The sequence below is a fragment of the Rhea pennata genome, chromosome 6, assembly GCF_028389875.1.
Source record: "Rhea pennata isolate bPtePen1 chromosome 6, bPtePen1.pri, whole genome shotgun sequence".
Taxonomy (NCBI): domain Eukaryota; kingdom Metazoa; phylum Chordata; class Aves; order Rheiformes; family Rheidae; genus Rhea; species Rhea pennata.
The window spans coordinates 24,981,536-24,989,215 of record NC_084668.1 but is presented as its reverse complement, the minus strand read 5'-3'; the positions used below and the strand labels follow the sequence as shown (position 1 = coordinate 24,989,215).

Here is a 7,680-nt window from a genome sequence, read left to right as displayed (position 1 = left end):
TTACAGGCAGCACGGTGCAGAGAGAGAGGCAAACACTCTTGGATGCCTTTGTTTGCCTTAGTCTGTGTTAAGGATTTGGAGGAGATGCTTGATTCTGGTGTGTGATAATATTTTATGGAATTGTTTTCCTTAGATAGTGTATTATCTTTTCCTCTCTTTTCCTAGGGAGCTAGCACCAGAGAATTTCGTCAAGCTTCTGTTTTAAGATACGAGTTTGAAAGATCACTGTCTCTCAACTTGAAGTGATGCTTGCATGACAAGCGAAGAATGTATTGACACCATTGAGAGGTAGGAACAATGACCCCCCACTAAATGGGAGTTGATTCAGCATGGAATAGTCCAGTGCTTATTATGCATTTAGTTACTCAATGAAATATTATTTATTCTGCATTGTTTCTTAGAATTTTTCTGCCTCTACTGTTTTCTTTCATAGCTTAGTGGAGGTCATGTCTAGTGACAGCCTGTGGAACACGCATGTTGCATATTGGTTCTGTCAGTTATGCTTTTGTGAAATCTGTCCTAATGCGTATCACTAGCTAGTCTTTGGAGAAGCTTTTGTGGCACAGTTACAGATAGCATATTATTTTGTATCAAAAAAAACCAAGCAACAGTAGTGACACTCGTGTGCAGCCAAACATAGCAAGTGATTGAATGACTTTCAAAATCTTAATTTAGAAAGAAAGCTGAGCATCCAGGGGATCAAAAGAACCACAGACAGGGGAATTTTGTAGAATAAAGAGGAGTTCAGAAGGAGGCAGAATGGGTTACTTGGAGCTGATTTGTAAGAAAACTGTGCAAGAATCATAATGCACATACAGTAGCAGCCATTTTGAATATTTGCACGTTTTTCTGAGCCAGGTTTGCAGAATTAGCAATCTGAATAAATTTCCAGATTTTTGGTATGTATCAGTTGCATTTAGGTGGCTCTTGACAGTAATTTTACATAGAGAAGGTTAAATATTTATGATTAATGATAAGGTTTCATTTCTAAGAGGTTGATTGCTTTAAGAAGTTTATGGAACTACAAAGTGTAATACAATATCTTTTTGATTTAGACAGTAGTTTATTTTCTGTATTTCATCATTTGAGAGTCTCTCAGGTATGAAGAACAGATGTGCAGATGTTAGTCTGGTGCATACTGTGCCCAGAGGGAGAAGTGTAGGTTAGGGATGATATTTAAAATAGATTTCTTTTTGAGGTGTGGGATGTAGTACCTTTAGGGGTTATCTTTCTGCAACTTCTAGATAACATTTCTAAATTGCTACTGAGAAAACAAGCCCTTCCATCTCACTGATATCAAAAGGAAGCAGTGCCTAAGAAGTAAGACTTATTCTCACTGCTGACAGATGTAATTCTTGTTTGCTATTTTGGAAAATGTTCGAAGTTATTTTTCCATTGCAAATTGTAGCACTGTCCTCTGGAAGAACAAATAAAACTTTTTTTTTTTTTTTTTTTGTTAAAGCTGTCTGCTTTAACAAACTTTAACTGCCTCCTGCAAGTAAAGCTGCAAAGTTAAAGGTAAGGAAGCAACAACGTGTTCATTTGATTATGAATAGTGGTGGATATTCATATTCTAAGGACATACACAAGAAGAAACTTGAAAAGAGAAAAGGATTGTATATGCAAATTCAGGGACAGTTTACATCTGGCAACACTAAATAGTGAACTTTTCAAGTGATTCACTTAAGGAACTAAATCCATTTATAATAATGCATTCTAATATGCTTTTGCAATTTCTGACCCTGGATTTGTATGCACTTCATAAAACCTCATTATTTCCTGTATTACCATGGTTTGTGAGCCCAAATCACAGATTGGGATGTCAGTATGTTAGTTCCTGTGCAGAGGGGGCAAAAAGCAGAAGTTACACTCATAGTCAGGGCTGCGTGCAGGTGCAATGGGGGTGGGGGCTGTACAGCTCTCTGCTGTCTGGGAGCACAGGTACTTCTAGGTAGAGATAGCTGAAGAGCTAATGTTTGTTGAAAATTTGCCCCATCTTGAAACAATTACTAGCTGATACTCCAAAGTAGAATTCATGTTCTCAACTTCAGCTGCCTGCAGTTAATGATTTGGGAATGTGTTCAGAAATGGAGGGATGAAGTGGGAGGCCCTGACGGTGCCTCGCACTCTCTGTTAATGCTAAAGGGAGAATGGACAGCCAGCACCAGTGCCTTTTAGACAGCTGAAGTTAGGTGAACCTTACCCTATTTTGGTAACAGGAGTTTACTACTTTGTGCTGTGTTTTTTTTTTTTTTTTTTTTTTTTCCCTCCTGAGTTTCCAACTTCTTTCAGACGTTTTCTACCTTCAAGGATTGATTGCTTTCCATTTCCCACATAATACTTTAATGGTTACTTGACTGGCTTGCTGCTCAGTTTCCAACCTTCTGGAACCAGTGGGTTTACAGGCATGAGTATATCTTCTGCTGGGGACTGCACTGCGCAAGATTTTCTTCACCAGCAATTTCTCACCTCATTTTTTTTTGTCTTCAGGAGAATGGCCTGAAGCTTCTATTTTTACAAAAGATGGATTTTAGCTATACTTTGATTGCTTTATACCATGTTTATTGTTTAGAGTGTTCATGTGTAAGTGATCAGTAGCAAATGTGTGTGTATGTTTGCATATATACATGCACACATATGTGTATGTTAAGCAGGTTCTTTCCCTGTTGATTCTTTATATGTATGTCTGACGGATTAAAAAAAAATGCCTTGTTGGGATTCAGCTGCTACTTTAAATGGCTAAGGAATCATTTTTGGCCCAGAGATACCACTCTGGAGGACAGGAGCCTCCTTCAGGTCCTACATCATAGTGGCCGGTCCTGTGTGCATCTCCTGAATACTTTGGGGCATCTAAAATGGCACTAGACCTTGTTTAGGCAACAGACTTCCATGCTATGTAACTATGTCAGCTATATAGGTGGTTCTTTGCTCTATCCCACTTCCCTCTCTGGTAAAGGGGGAATTATGGCTGTTTTTAGACTAAAATTGTTAATGTTTGTAAGGCACTTAGCCTGTGAGTATAAACTTTGACATTATTGTAATGTTCCATTAAGAATTTCTGAAGTTAACAATATAATTCTGTCAACAACTTCTGCATTTAGAAAGACATGACGTTTCACTAAATTCTTGTATGAAATTAAGTCAGCAAAGTATTTAAGTTTGGCCTGAGCTCTTAGATCTGTTGGGTTAATAAGAACTCTCTTCAGCTGGCTCTTTCAGCCCAGATACCACATAAAAACATAGCTAACACTGCTGCAAAGAAGGAAGCTGAATTATCTATATAGCAGTACTTTTGAAATTGCTAGAGCTTGGTTCGTTTCTTCTCCCATTAAAGTCATTGGAAAAATCTGTTCTTGACTTCAAGGGGAACAAGGTTAAACTAGCACAGAGTGTTTTAAAAATTCCAGACTAGTAATTTAATCCACAGTCTTAACCATAAAAGCTCTGCAAGTCTTCCCCCACACACGCACCCCAAAGCTGCTCTCAAAATAAATGATGTGCTGGTGTCTCATAAGTGGTCCTTAATAAAAGTATGTATTATGTTTCCTTTGAAAAGTCATTTCTTTCCTATGTAGGTTTCTGATTCAACTGTCTCCCCAACATACTGTTTTAACATTTTCCCCCTTTTAGGAGTTTGTATAAACCCTGCAGCTTACTATGTTTGTGTACAGTAACACATGTGCATCTATGTGTAACAGCATGCAGAAAATAACCTCACACATTATTAATAAGGTTGTCTTCAGATTGAAAAATATTTTCTGTAGGTTCATTCCTTAGAATCAGTTTCCTGATTTCTTGCTTATTAAGTGATATAATGTTTATAAAATAAGACTCCCAGGCTGTCAGTCAGAACTCTAAAGCCTTTCACAGACCATAAATTCACATTCCAATAGTTATAAATAGAAAACACTATTGCAGTGGTTGTAAAACTCTCTCTCTGATGATTGTATGTTCTACTGCACCAACAAATCAGAAGAAGAGATGGTTGGGATACTGTTGTCAACATCTTTTTGCTCAGAATTTCCGTTGAGCCAATAAATGGTTTTGTGCTGGTGATTTGTAGCATCTGTTCTCACCTTCTCTCAAACTCGGAGGAGAAAGGAATTACAGGGTATTCCAGATGGGAGTCTGGTACATGTGCACTGATGGATCTGTGTGTATTTCTTCTCATTGTTAGTGAAGGACAGTGGGAGTGCTATTGCTTTTTTTTTTTTCTTCTTTTTTTAATGACCATATCCAAATGACTTCTGCTAATGTACTACAATTGACATTACTTCTTGAGTAGACTGCTGATCTTTTCAATAGTTCTTACTGGTGTTACCTGTTCTGCAACACTGCAGGTTAGAAGTTGCAAAAAAAAAAAACTCTGCGGAAGAGTTTCCTTTATGGTTTTTATTTATTCCTCTTAGGATAGATCTTACTAGGATACTTACTTCTGCAACATCCTAGTTGATCAATACTAATGTAGTTTTCTCAACATGTTTCCCAGGTAAGTTTCTAGCACCTATATTAAAAACAGAAGTATTTGATATCAGCGATTAAATCTGCAAAGTGCTAAGGCATACTTTTCTCTATAGCTGCTGCTGTTGAATGATATATATCTGTTTTCATTTGGGATATTCACTCATGAATCACTTAAACCTCTCTTCTATATCTGCCACAGAAGAGCTTCCGTGCTTGAGTTCTAGGAGTAAAAGCTAAGCTATTGGCAATGGTAAGAATGATACAATTATGGGATGGGCTTTTTAGCTGAAGAATAAAAAAAGCAACACAAGCCTAGAGGCAGCAGTTGGGCAAAAGTTCATTTAAAAAAAATCCCTGACTCAGTGAGAAAAATGATCTGTCTAATTTTGTATTCCATCTCCAGCAGAGGCAGTAGGAGAGACTATTTCGAGAGAGGGTGCAAGCTTGCCCACTTCTGTGGTCTGTTCTCCTCCTACTCTCTTGACATCACTATTGCTGTGTTAGGGGCATTAAGAGGCTATAATCCCTGTGTAGTGTTTTAAAAGTTTGAGGGCCCATTTCCCATAAATTTACCTCATTCCTATTTGAACCTATTGACATTGTCTGCCTCAGCAGCCTCCTGTGGCAACAAGTTCCAGAGGTTCACTACTCACTGTGGAATGTACTTTCATCTGATTTAAATCAGTCTCCTACTAGTTTCATAGATTGTCCCATACTTTTAGCATTGCAGGATTTTATCCTATATGATCTGGCTTAGATTCAGCCATCCACTTTCTTTCTGTGATCTGGTCACCTCTTTAGCTTTCTACTCAACACTGAAGAGTCCTCAACTATTCAGTCTCTCCTTATAAGATAGCTGTTTTATCCCCTTGACCATTTTAGTTGGTATTCTCTGAATGTTCTGTAATTCATTACAAAATTCACGACATGATAGGAGCAGAACTGCTATTTTCTGTATATATGTACTTCAAAGTGATGTTACCTTCTCTCACCTATGCACTACGAAGTGTGCGTCAAGCATGAGAATCTCGGCAGTGAAGACGGAGAGTTCACTGAGCATCTGTGCTATGGCCTTATCGCTCATGAGTGTCCTTTTTACACCTTCGTCATCAAGTGATCCCACTGATCATGAGATAGCTTCCTGCTTTTGATGTGTTTAAAGAAAGTGTTTAAAGAATATTTTACTACCAGTTTGGGCATCCTTTGCAAGGCACTCTAAAAATTCTTTTTTAGCCTCTCTTTCCTGTTTACGTTTCAATTGCTTTATTTTATGGGCTTTGCTGTGCTTGTTTGGAGTTTTGGGTGTTTTGTTTTGGTGGGGGCTTGGGGTTGTTTTTGTTTTTTATGCTGACCTTTTCCCTTTGCAAACTTCCTTTGCTTTCCTACTGAACCATCCATGCAAAGGGGGTTTTGGTCTGCTTCATTTTCTTTGAGGTCTGTGGCACATATTATGTGAGCTTCTAATATAATGTTTCTAATTGTCAACAGGCTTTCTGTAGATATCTTACTTTTTGGAGTTACAGTTGGGCAGGGGAATGTTTTTTGTTGGGCTCTTTTTTCCTATTAAGTCTTTCATTTTTACATAACTCTTTATTGAAATTGAATATTAATAAACTTTATCTGGCCTGCTGTCTTTCTCTACAGTTTTAAACCTAAGCATATGGTGGTAACTGATTAAGAGTACCTTTCCCATTAATAGGCCTTGAACTAGGTTCTGTGCTGCAGTTGAGACCAAATCCAGAACAACATCTTTTCTTGTGAGTTTAAAGACTTGTTGTTTTAAGAATGAATTTGTCATACCTGAAAGTTAGATCTCTGTGTCTTAATGAAGCATTAACTCAGTCTATATGTTGTTGTAATCTCTTCCATTTTTTACCTGACCTAAATTTGCAGCAGCTTGAATTCCATAAAACTTTTCCTGTTCACTGGCATTGTATTGGTCAGGGGGTCAGTGGTAAAACTGTTATGCTATTAGAGTCCATGCTTTTCACCCACAGGGATTCTACTATGTTTTTTTTTCCCATAAAAGGAAGCCCCCACCAAAACAAAACACCCACAACATATATGCTGTATAATATCCTTCATACATAGTGCCTCTCCTTGACCAGCATGTCCTGTTCCATCATTCCTATAAAGCTAGTGATACTGTATCTTATCAGTTATCCTCATTCCTCTGCTCTGAGAAGCATGTTATATCAGGGTTATCATTTGGTGCCAAGCATTTTAGTTCCCCCTCAAATTTTTCAGGCTTGCAGCATCACTACAAGAAGTACTTGTAAGTCTTGGCCTTGCTTACTATTGCCTGTGCAATTAAGCTGGCACAGTAGGCAGTCTACTTTGCCCATCCTTATTTATCAAGATTGTGCTGCTTATTCTTCTCCAGGCTTTTTCAGAAATGCATTGAATGTTAGTTATGATCACTTAATAAGTTGCTTCAGTCTGAAATAAGTACTCTTCTGCACCTGTTAGCTTTTTCCCAGCTTCTAGATTCAATACTTCTCAATGACTTAGTTTTCCATACCAGTAGGCCTGCTTTTATGATTAACAGGCAGCCCATCCCTCTTGCATAAATTTCTTTTGTCCCAGAAAGATCTCTGGTTCCTAGCATAGCTAAATTCCTGCTTTCTACATAATCATCTCCTCTATGCACTCACTTCTCTTGTCTTTTAAGCCTTACACATGACTCTTCAGAGGATATTACCATGGAGATCCTACACAGCTTTTGTGTGGCAGCCTCAATTTATCCTCCAAAACTTTCTTATATCATGATACCAAAATGGATTGTGACTGCTGGCTTTTACACTACATTCTTGACATTTTGTGAGGGCTTTTTTTGTATCTGGCAGACAGGTTAGCCTAGAGTCGTCTTGGATATCAAAAGCCAGATATCTGTGTCTAATAAAATAATCTCCCACTGCCACCTAACTCTTCTTACCCTTGACAATTGCCTCTTGCTGCAGGAGCATCCTGACTGTGAGAGGTGTAATGAAAAGACTTAGTGTGGATTACAAAAGATAACACCTAATCCTCCTATCAGTTTCATGACTGAAAGGACAGTTAATTTTGCAGGCATTAATTGGATAAACCTCCTGTGTAAGCTTCTCAGTTCAGCTGATACTGCAACACTGGTAAGTAATAAGAGTAGTTTATGTTTGTACTTTCTAGAGAGGCTAATGCCCAGGTTGCCAGGCATTAGCCCTGGGCAGTGTTTTCCAA

At 38.1% G+C, this 7,680-nt stretch overlaps 1 long non-coding RNA gene across 1 annotated transcript in view; it reads left to right on the top strand.

Annotated features, from left to right (window-relative positions):
* Positions 1-241: 241 nt before the first annotated feature.
* LOC134142162 (uncharacterized) overlaps positions 242-7,680 on the top strand; it is a 63,684-nt gene continuing 56,245 nt past the window's right edge. The window contains exon 1 of the long non-coding RNA XR_009958792.1: positions 242-288. This is a non-coding gene — a long non-coding RNA (uncharacterized LOC134142162). The remainder of the gene's footprint in view (positions 289-7,680) is intronic.